The sequence below is a fragment of the Barbus barbus genome (assembly GCF_936440315.1).
Source record: "Barbus barbus genome assembly, chromosome: 18".
NCBI classification, from domain to species: domain Eukaryota; kingdom Metazoa; phylum Chordata; class Actinopteri; order Cypriniformes; family Cyprinidae; genus Barbus; species Barbus barbus.
The window spans coordinates 19,266,195-19,288,153 of record NC_136746.1 but is presented as its reverse complement, the minus strand read 5'-3'; the positions used below and the strand labels follow the sequence as shown (position 1 = coordinate 19,288,153).

Genomic DNA, 21,959 nt, shown 5'->3' with positions numbered 1-21,959 from the left:
AGTTTGTGCAAAGAACTGACTAAAATTCAAGAACTGCTACAACCGGGTGATTAAATTAGTGAGCCGAACTCTGATTCATATATGAATCAGCCTGATCTGTGAACCGGATCAACTGGTTCACTGAAAAGAACCAGTTCAAACAAATGAATCATTCACTGAATCCGTTTTTTTTTTAGTTTAACTGACTCAGTGATCTGGTCACTGTAGTTCTCGAATTAACACCTCACTGGAGGGGAAAATGATCAGTGAATAATGACTTTGTACTGACGTTGTACAGCAGTGTGAATATTCTTGAATGTTTCCCCTTGTGTGTCGCACAGAAAACATTAGAGGTGGTAAATAATGACGGAACTATTCCTTTAATACAAGCACGGCTGCAATTCGCCCTAAGAGACACACAAAGAGCAAAAGGTGCAGACCACACGCAGGTGCTCGGCAGCAGAAGTGAAGGTGACTGGACGAGAGCGGGTGGGCAGGGCGGCTCTGACTGAGCTGAAAAATGAATGCAGCAAGCGGGCGGCGCTTCAGGGCCACTTTCCAGCACTAAAGACCAACAAGATCAATTACCGAGTGGAGATGTTTCTCAGCGCCACAGTGAGCGGCACCTTAATGAGAGAGGTTTCCATTACCTCCATAAATGGCCTAAGAGAGACGCACTGATGAAGCAAGAGCTGTAATAGCCTTTCTCTCTTTTCCTCCCTAATGACACTGCAAGTGGATTACGCTGCCAATCCAGCCATCCGCCGTGTTTATCATTTATGTAAATAACGTCAGCCCAGTGTGACATAATGTGGGGAGGTGGCTGATAGCGAGGAGATGAGGGTGTGGCCTCCGAGGCTTTTCGTGAGGTGCGAGAATATTATCTGCTCGTTTTGACAGATTCCCACGTTAAGAAAAATCTGTCTACGTTTCAAGCGTGCAGCTGTTTCAAGTGACAGTGCGTGCACATGTGTGAGGATGAAAGCAGTTTGTGTGTTCTCACTTTATATTCAGGTGAGAGTAAACGCCTTCCACTTCTGCATCAGACAGGTTTTTCTAATATGTACCATCTGACTGAAGAGGGATAGAAAAAAAATACATCAGCAGAAATATACACAAGTGGCAATAATCCTCTGCCCCCAACACTTGTGCTGTGCAATAAGCAAACTGAGCTTATCAGGAGCAACCACCACTCCTTTTAATAGCCACCGTGATGCAGTGCTTTCAGGCAGGTTTCTGTTCCTGCTTTTTTAAGAGCTTTACTGAGTGCGAGTGTGTGTACTGGTCCTCTCTCTTTTCCATGAACGGTACATGTTAGGGCTGAAAATAAATCTCTTATTATTTAATTGTTTTGGCAATAAAACAGCAACCATAGCCAATTAGATTCAACACAGTTTTTCACAAATAAACATTTATATACACCAATACAACAATAAACAAATATCAGTTTACTAACATATATTATTTTTTATAAAAATTAAAATGAGACCTCAAGAGAAACTGCTAATATTTTGAAAAGGAAAAATCAATCAAATAATTTGTTTTTTTTAATTACTTCTTGAAATGTATAACTTCCAACTCCATTTCCACTACTGAAGTGTAAAAATAAACTTATTATAACTTTTACTGCTACTAAAAAATATTTTTATATATAATATAAATAAATATAATTTTTAACAACATTAAAGATTGTAATTTCATTTTTTTATTTACACTTAGAAGTGAATAAAATTAGTTTTGATTGTAAATTTTAATGAATGAATCTGTTGTGACATCCCTTACGTTTTATCAACAAATGTTTGCATGCAACATCTCTTTGTGGACATTTTTCACACGTTTAAAAATGTTAACATAGGCCTGTGTGTGTGTGTGTGTGTGTGTGTGTGTGTGCGTGCGTGCGAGCGAGCGAGAGAGGGAGAGAGAGAGAGAGAGATTAATTATTATTATTAAATGTATTATTATTATTATTGAAATCAAATACTTTATTATTACTGATCAGCCAGTTCTAGTCCTATTACAGGTGAGGGCAGTGTATCCAGGTATTTGGACAGTCTCATTATTTGGGCACACAACTGCATTAATGCACTTCCTCTTGTCTGTTTTTACAGGCTCCACTGAATTACTTCTGCCGTGGTTCGATTTGTGAGGTTGTTTATCAGGCAAAACACAATGTGCTCTGTGTGCAACTGCACCAGGAGTGTCAATGACGCAGGGCTGCATTACCAACTCAAAAAACAAAAACCTAATAAACTCCTCCGTTGTCAGATGCAACTCCCTGACATACTGAGCAGCATGCAGACTGCAGGCTCTATGATTCAACTGACCTTATGCAATCACGACCCATAGGAAACAGCACAGATGAATAAATCACAGCATAGAGCATAATCATATTGCATCTGCTGTATGTCACAGGCAAAAACCTCAAACCCAACAGAGGACGTTTACATACAAAACCCATCATCTAGCCAAGCAGTCTGGAGAGTAAAAGCTCTGCAGTTACACTGTTGACACCATGCTAAACACAAAGAGTGTTTGCACACAAATTAAAATTTCATTTGTCATGTTTGGCACATGCACACTTCCCAGACTTCATTAGCAGGCTCCTCTCAAAAGGCCAAACATCCCATTTCAAGACTTTCACGGTGTGCCTCTGCCGTTAAAAATGAATCGCCATCTTCTAATCGAAACACTGGCCATTCAGATGCGCATGTTACTAAAGCGGGAGGAAAGGGATTATGTAAATATTAGCTGTTGACACAAGAGTGCGACTATATTTCAGCAAACTGACAAGCTGAGCTGATGAGGAACAGGCGATAACGAAATCAGCCATGGACGCTAATGTCAACTGATGTAAATTGTCCCTCTCCTCCTACTGCCAAAAGCTACAGTTCAACCCATCAACAGCAGGCCCATCATAATCAATAAGACTATATTTATCAAACAACGCACATACACAATGTTACAATACAAAACACAGAAATGTTTAGTTTTTTATATTTAGTTAATCACAAATTATATATACCTGGCTTTTTACCTGGCACATATATACATTTTGCATATATGTATGTATATTTTTACAGATCCTTTTACAGGGATAGTTCACACAAAAATGAAAATTCTGTCATGAATTACTCGCGTCGTTCCAAACCTGTAAGACCTTAGTTCATCTTCGGAACACAAATTAAGATATTTTTTGATGAATGCTTTCTGACCCTACATAAACAACATGGGAACTACCACGTTCAAGGTCTAGAAAGGTATTAAGGACATTGTTAAAATAGCCCATGTGACGTCAGTGGATCAACTTTAATTTTATGAAGCTATGAGAATACTTTGTGCACATGGATTTAATCAAAAATACCTTAATTTCTGTTCCGAAAATGGTCTTACAGGTTTGGAAAGACATGAGGCTGAGCAATTAATGACAGAATTCAAATTTTTTTATGAACTATAACTTATGTTATTATATTATGTTCCACATATGTTGCTAGGGATGGGTACTGAGAACCTGCATTTTTCTGGACCGGTACTTAAAGACCCCCCAGTACCCACAGAAGAGAGGGGCGGGGTAAGCAGAGCTCATTAGCATTTAAAGCAACATGGACTAGAATGGCTTGCTAAAAACAGAGCTGATCTTGACATGGTAAAAAAGGTGTTTTTTACACTACAACTGAGAAATTTTAACCAAAGTATATTATAGACTTTTCATTAAGACTCTAAAGAATCATATCAACTTGTGGAAAATGGTCATCCGATGACCCCTTTAACAGAAGAAAGAAACGCATTCAGGTTTAAAACAACTTGAGAGTGCGTAAATGATGACACAGTTTTCATTTATGGCTGAACTATTCCTTTAATGTTAATAAAATAAAACACAAAGAGAAGATTAACTCACTGCTCCTGACTGAAGAACTTTAATACAGCTGCTAAAGTTCACCAGTAATAAAATTACTTGAAATTTTCAACAACTTTTTACATCATATCTTTTTTGCACCAAATAGTATCGATAATAGTATAGATAAGTACCGGTATCGATAAACAGTATCGGTATCTGTATCGATAAAATGTAAACGATACCCATACGTATATATTGCATAGCTAAACAAAAATAATAATAATAATTAAAATAATTAAAGCCACATTTTGGCAAGTACAATGTTCTTACTGGATGAACTATGCCTTTAACAGCAGCACAAAACTATTCGAGTGGGATGTTCAATCAAATAAAGTTTACCAAACCTAACCATGCATAGTAATGTTTAATCAGGGCTACAACATGGACGAGGGAGGATGCTTCTACTGCTTACCATTCCCTCTCTTAAAGCCAACATGGAGGCCCCTAAGGCATTGGAAATCAACATCGGTGCCACAGTCACTTCGGCTCTGCCTGACAAACACGCATGGCATTGCGCATCCAGAAAGCTTTGACGTTAAATTCAAGCTTGTTAGTATACATTAGCCAGCCACTGCGCTCACTGCGGCTCAATATCCAGGGCTCAAGTCTCACTGCCATTTCACGCTAAAGGCCAAACAGAGGCAGACCTCAGTGTGCTCTTCAATGGAATGTTCTAGACTCTGCCCCAAGGCCACTCAGGACATTATCATGAGAACTCACAGGAAAGGCCATTGTGTTTACAAGAGGCAATTTCCTCCTTCAAATCCTTTTGTGTTTCCCTGTTAATGCAAATGGCCCGGACGCTGTGCGTCTCCACGAATGGATGAGAGCAAAGTCGACTCCGACTTTTAACACCAGGGATCCGTGCAGTGCAAAAAGCACTTACGTGATAGCGGCGCATGATTTATCTTTGAAAATTTAAAAGCCCTCTTGGTATTGCAGGAGATCCTGGTAGCTCCTCATGGATATGAGAGCAAACAAATGGAAACATCAGCATGCGCCGCAACCAGCTCCTCAACCTCTGGTGAGGTAAAGGTCAAACTGTCACTGTATTGCCTGAGGAAAATGAAGGCATGTTAAACACAGGCTGATAGTGCCCTACAGTAAATCATGTGTAAGACATGAGTGCTTAGTCACGTCAGGAGCATGTTTCAAAAAATGATTACTTGATTCTGATTAGTCAATCATGGCATTTGCTGTCAAATATTTTTCTGTAATGACCACTACACTGTATAATTGACCGGTGCCCCTGGCAGACAGTTTAATATGAGGCTGTACTAGTTTTGCTTCTCTCCTTGGACTCTTTGGCCTCACATAATAAACAAATTTTACCTTAATATTCCATGTTCATAATCGCAAACCTAATCTAACCCTTTTAGAGGGATACACGACCATCAGCTTCACCCTGTCACAATAACAACCGGCAGATCATGCCTTATCCCCATTCAACGCTGAAAAAAATTTGGTATAGAAACAATTTTCAATCAGAAATGAGTAAATTTCTAAAACAATTACAAAGAAATTGCAAGCAACAGTGAAATAAACATGTAATTGTGAAATAAAAAAATAGCAACTGAAATGGTATTTTCTTGCAAAATGCTCTCCAATAGTTTTATTTTCAACTTTGAAAAATCCTATTTTACAGTGTATATTACTCGGCTTTAAGACGTCAAATGGTTGACTTTAACCAATGACGGAGATCCTGTGTCAACGTTCCCAACAGACAATTCTTTCTAAGAGCTGCCTAATTATTAATCAACACTTTACTCTTGTAACATGAAACACTAGTAACGAGAAAACTAAGACAAGTGCGATAACTCCCAGCATGGGCAAAATTAACTAATTTAAATGAAGAGAATCACGACAAACCACTAATGTATTTGACAGATATAAATCAAATTGAGAATTCAAATCGCTGATATTTAATGTGCCACCAAAATACAGAGAGTGCTTTGAATTATTGATAAGCAGGGAGCAGGACGATTTTAAACAGCTCTGCTCCTGCTATCAATCATTCATGCGCTTCCCAGCGAAAACACTTCACTCCCTCAAGTGTCGGATCTCACTTATAGGTGGAGGGCCTATGATCTGATATCTCACTTCAAATGAAGGATTAAAATAAACCAGACAATTAGAATTTATTATCCATAAACAAATTGTATTGCAGTTGATAGAATAGATCCCTAGGTCAAGTGTGCATTAACAAACAACTTCATCTCGCATATCTTTGACAATCAGTCATTTAAAGCTGCACTGGGAAACATTTGCCAGTATGTCTAATTGCTAACTGACTATATAACAATTAGAGAGCCAGGCAAATATTTCTATTAGGTCATGCCTACGGTGAGCATAATCAAACTTGCACCCACTCGAACAAATGGAATACAGACTCTCTCTGTGCAAAGTCCTTTGGTGCCAATCGCCCAATTAGTGTCTGCATGCAAGAGCTTTCTGCCCTGGCATCACAACATCAAAGGCTGGCAACCCCTTCGTGATGGAGTCTACCTGCCAACATCAGAGCTGGTTATTGTCTTCAGGAATCCCTGAAACCTCCTACAAACATCTGGGGTTTCCTCTATCAGCAAAAACAAGAAGTGCAATGATCTGAAGGAAAGGCATTACTAATAATGTCATAATTTGTCCTGGGGATTTTGAGGACTCTAGTTGCAATTTTAGCAACAACTTTGTGATCCGAGTACCGTTCTAGCTAAAATAACACAAAGTACCAACAACAGTCAGAACGTTAACGCTTGCAGAAATAGGGTACAGTATTATAGTAGTAGCTGTATAGCAGTATATAACTCTTCAATTATTTATTTTAGTTTAGTTTATTTTAAAAAACACACATGAATTCAGCAAGGATGCATTAAATTGACCAAACACTTTTAGAGTTACTTTCTTTTGAACTTTCTATTGAAGGAATCTTTAAAAAAATGCATCCAATAAAGTTTTCCACAAAAATATTAAACAACTGTTTTAAACTGCGATAAGAAGAAATATTTACTAAGCACCAAATAATATTAGAATGATGTCTGAAGGATTATGTGACACTGACGACTGAAAATTCAGCTTTAACATTACAGGTGTAAATTACATTTTAATCAAAGAGAAAAGAAGTTATTTTTAAATAGCAATAATATACCACAATTTTTTTTTTTTTTTTACTGTATTTTTGATCAAACGTAGCCTTGGTGGGCATAAGACTTTTCATTCAAAAACATTAATAAATCTTACTGTAAAAAAAGACACCAAGCAGAAACTATATAATACACTAAAAAGCTTATCCATAATATTAGGCTTTAAACCATTTTCTCTTTTAGTGGAAAAAGTTATGTTTTCAGGGTGGAACACATCAATGATTTGGGGAATCCCTTGTGAGGTCGAGGATCTCCTTAGACATCAACAGTAATCCTGGGTTCCAAAGCTGTGACTAAGCTCCTGTACTTTCCCTGCCAGTACAACCCTTTCCTTCTCTTCATCCATCGATTTCATCTACAGTCTGCAATGACATTTTAGCTGAATTCTGTTATTTCTTCTGATTTGTCTCTACAACAACCAAATGACCTTTGATTGAGGATAATAGCTAAAAGCACTCTTTTTGTGCAGTGTCAGTGTCAGCTTTGCTGAGCTCATATCATACTGTACCGTACACAGAATACAGTAGAGACTTCTAGTGGGGCTGAAAAAAAGACAGAGTAATCACATCAGACAGGAAATATGATCAAATTATTGACAATTGCACAACCCTGCCTGCTATTCATGGCAAAATGACTTCAAACTGCATTGGTCAACAAGTAGGACATTTTGAACGTGAACCAACCACTTTCACAAACCACATCATAGTCGGTCTTAAAAAGGTAAATATTTAGTGGGTGTTCTGCTATGTATCACTCCAATTATGGTGACAATTTATAATCTGATTCATTATTAGCAAATAATATGTTATCATTGAGTAAATGACTGGAAACTAATATTTACCTTAGCAATAAAGTCACAATAATTTATTACACACCCTCTAGACTTAACAGGCCTGGGCATCGTATATATAAACGTGGATTTAAGAAGCCAAAACGGCGGTAATAGAGCACAGCTAATTATCCTCGGTGATGTTTTTGACAGCAATCCCTGTGCCAGTAGTCTGTCTTGGCTCTCATCCAGTCAATCTTATTTATTTGATTTCAGTCACAGTCGACATAGAGCACAGGAAGCACAAGCACAAGTCACTCAGTAACGCCACACAAAAACACAAGTTTGTCATTAGCAATCACTAATTTAACAAATTGTTCATGAAAGCAGAACCTGGAGGCCTTATAAACAGGTAAAACAAGCGTGCTTGAATTTTTGTGATCCTATGCAAACAAATAAAGCCATATACAAGTCACAACATGCCACGATTTGACCATGATTAATGACCAGAAATACTTGAACGCAAATCTTGATTTGCAAAACACATGCAACATCATTTAAAATGCAAAAATCAAGTATACATGAGCCACACGGCCATATTTCATAACTCAAAACCCAGAATAATGTCCTACACAACTTCATTGTGTAAACACAATAAATGATGAACCACTGAATGTTTCAGTAAATCAAGTGGATAAATTGTATATTTTGTTTAAATGTATATCATTTGCATTTATTATTGCGCTAGCAAATTAGCAACAAGAGCGTAAGAGGTCTACCACGTGTTAACCGCTACATAATACAACAGACATGGTTTCCTGCGTTTGAAGTCTTTAGTAATGAGCTTATGCAAACATGCAATATTGATCTTTCTGCTCCTCTATTCTGAATGCCTTTTATAATAATTTCATAATCCATTGGGACGTGGGCATCTTGCCAAACATGTGTCACGACTTAATTAGCTATCAGGGACGGAAAAGACTGCACCTGTGACTGACAGGCCCGAATGCAATCTGTCTGCACTGTCTTTCACTGAACAATACTTTGTGGGGAAACTGAATAAACAAAATGTCAGATTCACTTCTGAGATAATTCACGGAAGCCTTAGCGAATGATCAAATCCATACTCCTTTGAGAGCTGCATCTTTCCAGGAGGCAGTTTTAGTACGTCTATTACTGTAATGGGATATAATTATTAATCTTCTCCTCAATTGTCACAACCAATTTGTAGAACTGATAAACCGTTGAAACAACCACAATCCAGACTGATTCTACAGCTATTGAAAAACACTGAAGTCTAGTTCACAACGATACTATCCAAGTGTTTAACTAAAAGTCCAAAACTGGAGATGCAATTGTTTTGCCAAGGACACATTCATCACCATGCACACAAAGTCTTCCACACTTGTGACAGCCTACTACTTCCTCCAACATCAATATTTTCCAGAAGAGTTTTCAGCTTGAGTTGTTACTCTGTCAGACAGGCAACTGTGAGAAATTCCAGCAGTTTCTCCTCCCTCGTACTACAAAAGTGGAGCTGCCCATCAGAGCCCAGGCTTTCTGGAACCTCAGCCCTCCCGGAGTACAAACATATTAAAGTACATACAAACAACTTTCTCTGGTAAAGTCAACTTAGGATGAAAAATGTGTTCACCCTTTTAAGACAGTTAAGAGCAAGTAGTGATGTACATCTATAAAAAAGTCAATATTATTTTTGTTCTTGCTGATAACCAGCTGAAATTAAAATTCTATACCATTTCATAATAAAAGTAATTTCGTCATGATGGAAGATTTTCGGTTAATGCGACCTCTGTGTTTGTACTATGCAGTTTGTATTTGTACTATATCAGGCAAATTGTAATATATATATACATAAAATCCAATACCATATTCTAAATTAATAAATAAATAAAATTACAATTAGCCTGATATAGTACAAATACAAACTGTATAGTACAAACACAGAGGTCGCATTAACCGAAAATGTTCCATCATGACGGAATTGTTTTAGCAGTGACGAAAAATTTTAAAGCCTGTCCATCACTTTGATATTAAAAGTGATGTCACTTTCCAGGATCATAGGGTGATATATTGTAATTTATAACTGTAATTCCCACCCCTATCCAGTTGGTGGCAGATGCATTCCAGTGTGGCAGCAGAGTGCGTGATTGTCTCTAGAGCAAAAATAAAACTGTCACGAGTCTTTTGCTATCCCTTTGATTACGCACAGGCGAATATCCACTAGTAAAGCAAAAGAGATGTTCAGTTAACATGCGCTGCCGCTTTGCTTGAGCTGAGGTGTCTACAGCGATCTATCACGCCACATTAAAGAGCTATAAAAACTGTAGGCTATTTATTGCTTGAATTTCCTAATAAAATGGACAGAATTTGAAATCTGATATTGTTTAATTTCAAAAGTAACAATGCACAAAGCTTAGCCCATTGCAATTTACTGGATGGGAGGCGCACTATATGTAAAGTTCATTTATCAACTGAAAACAGCATCGATTGGAATTTAAGAATCGATATTGGTTCATAAAAAAGAGAATCTATTAAGCTAAATGCGAGAAATCATTTGTTTTGCCCAGTCCGCTGTCACTGTGGTGTGTGTTGATCAAGAAAAGTGACGCAGTCTCTGTTCATCTGTTCTCTTCATAAATAAATGCATAAGCCTATATGCTCGTCCTGTAGGTTCATTATTAAAAATGAAAATGTGAACAGATATAAAAGCAATTAAATGCACTTTTATAATTAAAATATGAAAATTAAAATGACGGTCAATAATAGATTGACAGATTTTTTACGACCCTGGCCATCAAAATGACGGACAATGTTAAAGTCTAACACAACCTCTAGTATTACAGTTCTAATCAAAATTAGCAATAACCTGCAACATTTCTGAAACAACTTTCATTTTAGGCTCTAGCTCAAGAATCCATCTTACTTTTCAATCCCTTTTGTATCTTTTCACAAACCAATCACCCGCGATAAATACAGTCCTGTCCTGCTTTTTTCATATTGAATATCCTTTTTCACTCTGAAATACATCACATTATAGAAAAAAATAGGTTGTAAACAGAATTTCACATTAACTTCAGGCAGGACGCTCTTTTGACGTCAGTAGCTGTACCCAAAAGTTGACATTTCCTGTTTGAGGCCTTCAGTGTATCAATATACAACTGACACTTAAGGGCATTCATTCATTCAAATCTAAACCCGCGTTCATAACACCCCATCTCAAACAACAAGAAGTATATCATTTCAGCTGACAATTCCATCTTTATGGAAACGATAACAGACATCTTTTTCAAGAACATGACTTTCTGCCTCTGCGAACAAGTAACAGAATAAAAACAGATCCGTAGTTCTCTTATCCCGTCTAGCATGTTACTGACAGTACATCAGCTCAGAGTGACAAATGCCTGCCGCCACGCATGATGCCAGCCACGAGTGGCAGAGGGGAGTGCAGAGGAGCACGGAGATGTTTATCAGACAACAAGTCAAGTTGATCTTCAGGACATGATGTACTTTGTCATGTTTCTGTCAGCCGAAACCAGTTCTGCTAGTAAGTGACAATCCTCATCTACTGATTTTCATCCTGTTTGTCCCAAATTTCAAACAGTTTGCAAGTTATAAAATATTCTTCCATGTTATTATAATATCTGGAACATCTCTTACAAATCTGCAATTTTTTAATTTGTATTTTAAATCAACTTCAATACTTTGAGACAAGTATTTTGTAAGTATTTTTTTAAATTTTATGTTTTGAATATTCAAACGAGGCATTATCTACATAAAAATATGCACTAATTTGCAGAAATCTCCAGAATGGAAACATGAACACTGATTGAAGCCAGATTCAAAATTTTTGTTTTGGTGTTGTTTTTTACTTTTTCGTCTTTTTATCACTCCATACATCAGAAAATACTGTCAACAGTCAGAAAAATACATATATATTTCCCCATTTTTAGGAATGTTATCTCAATATTATTATAAATCAGGTGAATGGTATATGTAACATTCTGTAAAAAGCTGATTTCTGACTCAGTATACTAGAAAAAAAAACTCACTTTGAGAAAATGGCCTTTAAAGATTGTGTAATTGAAATCTACAAATGCATATAGATGAGGTCTAATAAAACAATTAAATGTGCATTTTGCATGTTTTCTTTCCACTAATCTTAAAGAAGACATGTTATAGAAACAAAATAGTACAAACTCTCAAAATTGACCAGTGACAAAAAAGCCAACTTTTCATTTTTAACAAATGATTCTAACAGAAGCACACAAAAACTGCATGGTATCTTTGCCAAAGATGAGTGCGAGGCAAACAAACAAACAAAAAACATCTTACATTTGCTCAGGAGAACAACTCCCCCTCCCTTAATTAAATAAAAAGGCTTTTAGCCATCATAATGATTTACAAAGTGGCGAGTCAAACAGATTTACAGCGACAGCCTGAAAGGAACCCAACACAAATACAATTACTATTCACGTGACTGCCACTGCCAACCCCCTCTGCTCACGAGAGGCCAAGAACGGGAAACACGCTAGTACAGACGCAGACCCCCAGTGCTCTCAATTCACCCCATTAAAAGAAGCCACCACCAAACGGGGTGGAGAAAAAGGCTGCCATTGTGGAAGTCACTTAAAGTGACAGACACTTGGAATGGCGGTTTGCTACAAGCCAGCCGCGATCATTATTCAATATCAGATGAGCTGACGAACCATAGCCAGAGGGCAGTGACGTGTGGTAATTCTTTAGACACCAGCTGCAGCTAACAACGCAGGGTACACCACCTCATTATTGGGGTCAATTCTAGACAAAACACTGTTGTTCTTCTGTCTAAATAAACCATTTTTATTTTAATATAGAGACAAAAAGCACAATTGACCTTGATGGCATGACACAAAATTGTACTTGGGACTACACTGCTCTTTATGAAAACACACTGAAATCTAAGAGCACATTTTTGGCCATTAAATTCCATCAGACTTTCAGCGAACATGGAAAATAATTTTTTTATATTCATTCAAATATTATTATATAAAGACCATTTCTGAACACAGCAATGTGCTAAACAAAATTATTTTCAGGATCAATTACACACTATAAAAAGAAATTGGACATTTGACAAACAATATTAAATTATTTATAAAAAATATTTTAAAATTTTGCAGTTATGTGGTGTGACAAATTCATTTATCGCAAATATGCAAAATATAGGAACATGTTTGTACAATAATAAATTTTGATAACGCAATAACTAAGTAATAACCAAGTAATAACTGCTGTCAGTGTGTAGAATGTCAGTAACCCAAATATAATGTAACCTAGTCATAAATCTTTTTAATGGACACTAGTGGTGAAAAGTTAGGAATAATTAGGATTTTTTCATGTTTTTGAAAGGCTGCATTTATTTGACCAATAACACAGTAAAAACAGTAATATATTTTAAAACTGTATTTATTCCTATGATGGCAAAGCAAAATTTTCATCAGCCTTAACTCCAGTCTTCAGCGTCACATGATCCTTCAGAAATCAATCTGATATTCTGATTTATCTCAGAGTAGCCTATTTCATTTTTTCTATAAAGAATGAAGAGTGCAAAATGGGCCAACGTGTTAAATAAATAAGCATGTACATTGCGGCTCTTTGTTAGTACAAGTTGCCATCTAATTAATGATACTGCGGCACATAAGCAGTGGCCCCTGTGCACATGTTCAACTGCCATTACACTTCCCACCTGCCCACTAACAAACAAGCTGCTTCGCCTTCTGCGGTTGTCGATGGCTGTGGTGTGACGCAGGTTTGAGGTTTGTGCTCTCTTCCTTGAAAACAGACCTACATAAATGTTTGTGTGGGTGTTGGCAACTATCTGGGTGGGAAATCTCTTGCAGAGGAACCCCTCAGGGCACTCCAGATTGAGTTTCCTCTGTTCCTGTGTCCCAGAGTCAAAAGAATTCCAGAGAAAATTAGACAGACAGCCATGTGCACGAAGCCAGCTTTTGAGAGCTAGAACAGGGTAAGGCAAAGCAAGCCAACCTCTAAAACACTCAGTGATATCAATTAGACGCTCGAGATGTCCTGAAAAAGGTGCTTTGCTTTCCTATATCTGTGATGGCGACAGGAAAAAAAAGATCTGCATGTTATTCCCGGCCTGCTGTTTCTTGTCTGAGGGCCGCCGTGAAAATCTGAGCTGGCATGTCCCATCCGTCCCTGGTGACTACTTACTGCAGATGCAGAGTCAGGAGCTCTCAGAGCCATCCTCGGAGGACACGCACCCAATGTGCAACGCGCCACCAGCTCAATCTAGCTAATAAAACAACAATTCACTCTGATGCTCAACATCTCACCCAGGGCCACAGCATCATACAAAACTATGGGGGAATGTAACGGACGCCGTGCCGTCTTTAAGGCATGCCAGATTAATATGCCAGCAGTGGGTTAATGTGCAATTAAAACATTTAATGTGAACACTGTTTGCTTATGCATCAGCAACAAGCTCACTACAGAAAGATCAGATTAACGATCTCAGCAGCCACTAATGAAACATTGAACGTGTTTATGAAAACTACTCACTTAGAAGCTTCAAAAACTAGCAAGTTACTTTGCTGCCTACACAGCAAGCTGCCTTCCAAGGGAACATTCTAACCATCACAGAACTTTTTAAGTGACCCATTTGCAGTGATGCTATTGATAACTAAAACTACTAAAAATCAGTTTGAGCATTTGAACTGAAATAAAAAATATATTAAATATTAGATGAAAAACCTAAATTGAAAACTATAGTTAAATTGGCAACTAACTATAAAGTACTAAAATTAATACTTCAGAAATAAAAAATAATATTTAAAAAATAAACATAAAATTACTAAATCTTATCATTTTAATTACATTTCAAATAAAAAAAACCTAGAAAACAAATAATTCCAAATATTAATAAACACTATAAGTAATACTAAAATAGCAGCATTATTGAAACATAGGAGACTAGAATCACAAAAACACATAGCATGTTGCTAAGCTAATACTACCAAAAACTGGTATAAAAAGGAAAATTGTCATCATGTTCTCACCCTCATGTCGTTCCAAACCTGTATTACTTCTGCAGCAGACAAAAGAAGATATTTGAAGAATGTTTTAGCTGCTTTTGTCCATATAAAACAGCAACTTTCATTGTATGGAAAATGTAATTTGCGTTCCATTTGGAATGACCCGAGGACGCGTAAATGACGACAATTTTTATTTTTTATGTGCACTACCCCATCAGGGTTAGAGTTGCTCTCCAAAATCAGCTCAATAGATTCTGGAATGGAACATAACAGAGCTTTTGTCCATTAGATGACAAAACGTATTTGTTTCTTTATAGCTTTTGTTTTTAAAGAAACCATATTTTACGACACTCTGAAATGGGACTGCTTTTAAATCATAACACCCAGCTTACGCTGTTTGTCAACAGTTAATTAAAAAGCACTGAGAGACAATGACAAATACTGTTTGAAGATGATCCCTGGCAAGCCCCACATAGTGTATCATTGCTGTCTCTGGAATACACGATTAGTTTAATCTCATTACAGCAATGATAAATGATCAGTGCAACAATGGCTTCTGTTATCTCAGATGATTCGCGCAAGAATGAGGTATGAAATATCAAGGTTTAGTTGGCGATATCACTTACTCTTATCGCTCCTCTTAGCTGACAACTTCATTGTGGTGGTATTCAAACAACACAAAACTTAGTTACAATTTGTTACGGCATAAATAAACCTCTGACTACTTCACGTGAAAAACACCAAATTAAAGAAACTAGTCACCATTAACTCTACTAGCACACAAGACCTGCCATTTTACAATATTTGCACTCTGGGGTTTCTAATATGGCTCTTTATCTGAACAGCCCAGGTAGAGAAATTAAAAGACATGAGCTTAAAAGTGTGAAGCAGTCTGGTTCAGAACCGCAGGAGTGAACGAGAGGGAAGGGCGCATAGTGGCCACCAAGAGTGTGGCTTATGAAACAGTCATTAAGAGCCAGGGCACACAGCACTTACCTGGGAAGTGGTGCTTGCCATTGCATGCCAATTTAAGCCTGGACATACACTTACACGGCTCTGGATTTATCATGCTCTATCTGGCGCCGAGTCTGCAATAGCACTCCATGAACATCTCTCTGTTGCCTACAGCTGTCACCTCATGAGCTCTGCACGGAGGCTGTGATGCATGAAGTGTATTTGTGGAGCAAGAGGCGTGTTCTCAGATGGAATACATTTTCATTGTGAGATCTTCCTTGAATGGTTAATAAGTGCTAAAGAAAGCTCTGGGGCGTGCGGTTCTGTGATTTTGACACCGCAGAATCCAGATAATAGCAGGTTTCAAACAAAAACATGGAAAAGCATAATGATATGCAAATGATACAACAAAAAATATAGAAAATTGTCTAATGTAAAGAAAATGAGCTGTTTTAACTGCATACTATGCAAGATTTATATGATATTACACCATACCAGTGTTTCCTGCACAATTATTAGCGCTCTGCTGCTGCTGAATCTACATTGTCAAAAAAAGTAATTTTATCCAAGTTATGAACTTGCAATCTGAATATAATGACTGAAAGGGTTGGGTATCACTTGTACAGAACAAATTATGAAATTTGACTAAATCGGTATAATTACTGACTGGCTTATCATAAAACATTTGTGTGCCTACTTATAGGCATGGACTTTTGATTGCATACCTCCAGACAAAAAAAAAGAAATTGTCACTAAGATATTTATTAAGATATAAAACTGAATCTCAAAACTTCATCCTTTTTTAATTATAAATAGTGTGTCAAGATTAAAAATAAAGACTTAGCTTGCCTATTACTATACTTATAGTAACAACCCTGAAAAATTATTAACTGAATGATTCGGACATAAACTACATCCTCATCAAAAAGAAAAAAAAATCAATCCAAGCGCTTATAAAAGAGAGAGAGAGTAATGAGAGAACAATGACATGCATTTTTACTGTTTAATATAAATTGATATTTTTCCTGCAACACTAAGGGATTTGGCGGATCTAGTATGAATTTCATTCGCCACCGTCCATTTGTCATGTTCTCCTGACAACTCGTAGTTGCCTTTCATTCAGCTTTCATTTAGTCTCACCTTGTGCAAATGTCTAAGCCAAGGTTATGTGTGCGTGTCATTTGGCGCACACAAACGCAAATCCTCCTTCCCATAAAAGGCAAATTTGGATGAGAAATAATATTTATCTTTCCTAAGAAAACCTAATTAATTTACTTTGTCAGAAAGCATGTATGAATCTCTCGGGCCATGTTGAACGTAATTGCAAGTCCCTCTCAGAAACACAGTGATCACTCGCCGGGACGGAGGGAAATCTCCCGCTCGCAGACAGAGACAGACAGCTCAGACACGGTGACAAGGTCCAAGGTTTCCACATGATGGAATACATGGCAGTATTTCAATACATAAAATGAACGCAGATGCATTGGCATTCTTCTGCAAAGCCTGAATAAATGCATACAGATAAACACTGCAGAAAAAAGCACAAATGATGTGTCAAAATATCTATTAAATAGCTTTCGTACAACAAGTTACTTCAGTCTAATATTGTCAATGACTTGAAACCGAGCCCTGACCTTGAGTCTATAGCATCAGTGTACTTAACAACGCACATATTTGTTTCTCAAAGAGAGATGGATCTCTTTAAGAGAGTAGCAGGACTTAACAGTTTAGCATGGAGAACATGGCTCACTGAATGTATACTGATTTGCCTCAGTCAAAAGAAAACAGGTTGAGGACAATATGTTTGTTTTGCTTAAGCTGGATTTGCACGGCACACAGCGGCAGCCAGACTTCAAAGCACTGCGAGCTTTTATTGGCACCGAAAAACGAAGGTAATTGCTTGTGATCATGCAAAATTGTCAGTATGGTGGAGACATTTTGTGCTATAGTGCCAAATATCAAGCCCTCACATTGGAAAAAGAGTAGCTGGGTGTCATTTTTGATTCAAAGTACTTGCTCTCGCCGACAGAAACGGGATACAGCCATTGTGACATCTTCTGCGTTCATTTTTCAAAGAGCGTCAAATCAAACATGCATGAGCCTGTGACAGTGTGGGCCTGAAAGTCCCTATCTGAGGGGTAAAGCACTTAGAATGGCACCAGCTAGCTAATGTTTTGCACATCGCATCCCAGTGCATCCTTGGTCACATTGTCAGCTCGAAAGTCGGAGGCAGCCTTCAACAAGCTTTCAACTTATGCAGCCTGGAAGCAGATTCGGTCCCACGCCACGCTCTTTGCAGATGCATGTAATTAAAATCAAAAGTCCCTCTGCTTCGCCGAGGTCACTAACCGCAAGATGAAACGGAGCAACGTAGACGTAAGTCTGCAAGGAAATCACAAGTCATGCACTCCTATTGTCTGAATAATCTGTGGTTCGGAGGCTATACTTCATGTTAGCGCATTAACCCCGATCACCACAGAAACGAAAGTGCACGCACAAGTCGAGCAGGCGGTTATGCAGACGTAATGTGAACCATTAAAAAAGGCCATGATCCATATGTGCAGCATGTGGACTCAAACAAAGCCTGACTCGGGTTCAAGAGTGGGCGTGTGCGGGTGGTGGCTAGACGACTGTTCGCTTTATGATGAATGAAATGAACGTGGGCCAACTATTTCACAATTTCACCACAATAGTGTGCTAACAGTTAAATGTAAACCGGTCAAAACACTGATTAGTATTTTTTTAGCTGGTAAAAAACATATCGTGGCTTATTCTGGCTGTAAGAAGAAGAGGAGGTAGAGCAATACAGTATATAACACCATTAATGAAGAGTACCAAAGTAATTTTAGCCTAATTTTGCACTTAAGCCTACAATAATAAACAATGACTCTTATTAGGTGGTCATTTTTCAAGTTTCTAAACCTAAACAAAGTAGTTGACTAGAAGTGGGTAAAACAAACATATTATAGTACAATGAAACATTGAAAGTTCTAAAAATCCCTGATTTTTGTTTTTGTTTATCTTTTGAAAGATTTTATTCACTCATTTGGGACCTCAAAGTCCTAAAGGCAAAGGTTTTGCACCACTACATATCTGATTATTGAATGCTGGTGCTTAATTTAAAACAAACTAAAAAAGTCCACATTACTTTGTGTATCACAGCTCATAAAGAGAACCTTTTATGTATGGTATTGTGACCCAAGTATCATGATAATATTCTACAGAGGGATCACTCACGATTCTCACCCTTAAATCGCCCAGTGAATTAGGCGAGCTTTTGTCTCACATGCCAAGAATTTGAATGTGAAAAGAGATCATCTAGACTACACTCCTAAACTGGACAACCTTGAACACATTTGTTAGACTAGACACAATAGAGACACAAATGTGCATAAATAGGCAGCGATGTGAGCAATAATGACTAATAAACCTGTTACTGAATAATTTGCGTGTAAAATCTGATAAATTTTGACAATGTTAATTTGTTCAAATGACATAACTAACGTTTCACTCTATTTTGGCATGTTACATGCAACTTTTCAACAATCTTATGGAAGTTTAATTCCACATTAAGCTCAATTAAGTCCTGCGCAATACCTCTTTAGTCCCGTTGACAGAATGACTTGAGCTCTGTCTGTGCCTTTACATGACTACGGCTAAAGCCTCTGCCCTTGGTAATGATGATCCTCAACCTGGGGCCCCCGTCTGAAGGAGGGAGGAAAATAAACTCCTCTCCTCTTCAAGACACATTCTCCATTCCTGACTCATACAAGTTAAGCCACTCATAGAAGGTAACACTGGTGGGTAAATCTGCAGTGTTTTAAAATACACCCCCAGCAGACTCAACAAATGAGACTCAAGTCTTATGCGTGGGTTCATTTTTAAACATTTGCTAACAATAATTGGCCTTAACAACATACCTCCTCCAATAATGTTAACATGAACCAACACCACAATTGAAAATGAGTGAGCCGAAAGCTCAGTAATTTTACCTTTGTTCCAGGAGCAATCCACCCTGAAGTAAGGGGGAAGATTTTAACATTATCAGTACTCACACAGCCATGTAAACATTGACTGTGATTGTACTGTACTAGAGAGGTGACCAAGCAGTTGTCATCAAATGACAGCTCTGACTGAAGAATCATGCTGAAAACAATAAGTTTCTGTTTTCAACAAGCATGCTCACCAAAGAGAAACTCTAGTGTTAGAACTTAGTTTTGAGAAAACAAAACTTATATTCATAAAAACAATGACAATTTACTGTAAGCTTAAATTGTTGCTAGCAAGAATTTTGGCTACCTTTATAGGCTTTTTGTAGTTTATATGCTTCTTATTGGCAATAGAGTCACCTACAATAATTCAATATCAATAATTTCAAAATCGAAAGCAATAAGATGACAATGTATAAAGTATAGGCCAAGCTTCATTCAACATCATGTATCTTATTAACCGAAGCTGAAAGTTGTAGAATTACTAACTGTAAGAATCTCATTAATAAACTGTTCACTTACTAAGCAAAAATAAATAACTAATACAGGAATAAAAAAATAAAAAGAAACTGGTGGACACTTGGCATGTGTGAACTGTACTGTGTTGGGTAGTTTACTTCTTAATGTAATTACAAATTTTAGGACTAAATCATAATCTGTTTAATTCTGGATTTTGATCATAATTCAAACAAAAGCAACAAGAAACTTACTTCTTTAACATCAGCCTTATCATCTTATTTCTATATTATGTGTCTTGTGGAATATTGAGAGTATCAAGTGCAAATTAAGTTTCCTTAGATTAAAAAGTAAAATAAACTAGTAACCTAGTATGCAAACGTGTATATTTAGAAAGCAACTGCATTACACAACATGTATTTGCATATTGAATTTATTTTTGCAGGTATGGTACATGTTTTACAGCTACAGGGGCACAATCAGTTAATTACAAATTTATGAAACATGCATTTTTTGCCGTTTGCTGGTATTTAACGTAATCCATATGTAATCATGCAATCCACAAGTCAACTGTCATGTAATTAAGTAGCCTATATGTAAAAATGCGATGGTTTCTAATTACAAATACTTGATTTTTCTAATCTTATTACGAAATCCAGATCACATAGTCAGTTGGTACCCAACATTGCGTGTGTCCTCAAAGTCTGCTCCAATGTTCCATTCAAGCATTCACGGATTCCAAGATTCGAACGAGATGTTACAATTTATCAGCGGTTACAACGCATCATCGCGCTTCCGAACGCGATTGTCCTGTTACTAGAGCACAGCATGAAACATCACATTTCAGCACATGGTTGAAAGCCTTGTTTCCTACCACTTATCAAGCAGCCACAATGTAATTTTCACCTAATCAAAAAGACCCGGCGAATTTAAATCGCATTCGTGCAACCAAGCCATCCAATTGTGCCCATCTAAGCGTGCCAACCAACCGTCCACCGCATGACAGTGCCCTCTACATCTGAACAATGCAACACACCAGAACGATACGCTGAACGGTATATAAACGGTGGGCTCTGGTTCAGCCAAATTCCGTGTTCCTCTGAACTCCACTGTCCAGGAATTGCTCAATAGTGTTTTGCTTCGAAAACACAAAGCCGCATCGCCAACGTTTCAGTTTGTGCAATTGTTTCCTGCGCAGAAATACATGTGTACACATCTTAGCGATACTTTAAGTGACTCTATTGTTAGCTGAGGTTGGAGCTAGCGCGGAGGCTACGGATTCATTTGAATGCAATGCATAAAACGCTTCCCAGCGAGCGAGGTGTAAAAATAATAGGAAAAAACAAACACAACTTACTTTCAGGTCCAATCACAGCACGGCGCCGAAAATCTCCTGAATTTGAAGTTGCGATCTGTTTTCTCCCCTCACACTTCACAAACACTGAGAGAAAAGCGCACGGCGTTTCGTTAGTGTGACTGTCTGAATCAACTAACGTAGTGCACGGCAAGTTGAAGTGTCAAATTACACGGGCTATTCTATTACCACAGAGCCATGCTTGCTGGTTGCTGACAAAATGTGTCCCAGAGTCGCGTAAAGCGCTTGCGCTTTTGGAAGACACCAGGCGGCGCGCGCAGATGAACGGACTGGATTTACACGCGAGCACCAGTTGTTTGCTGTCTGAATACAACACGTCGTTTGGCTTTATTTCATTGTAATCAAACCAC

General features: G+C 37.7%; 1 protein-coding gene across 1 annotated transcript in view; it reads right to left on the bottom strand.

Annotated features, from left to right (window-relative positions):
• zmiz1a (zinc finger, MIZ-type containing 1a) overlaps positions 1-21,735 on the bottom strand; it is a 125,540-nt gene extending 103,805 nt beyond the window's left edge. The window contains exon 1 of the mRNA XM_079440061.1: positions 21,592-21,735. The gene's annotated coding sequence lies outside the window, so the exon portion shown is untranslated. The remainder of the gene's footprint in view (positions 1-21,591) is intronic.
• Between the last annotated feature and the right edge of the window lie 224 nt (positions 21,736-21,959).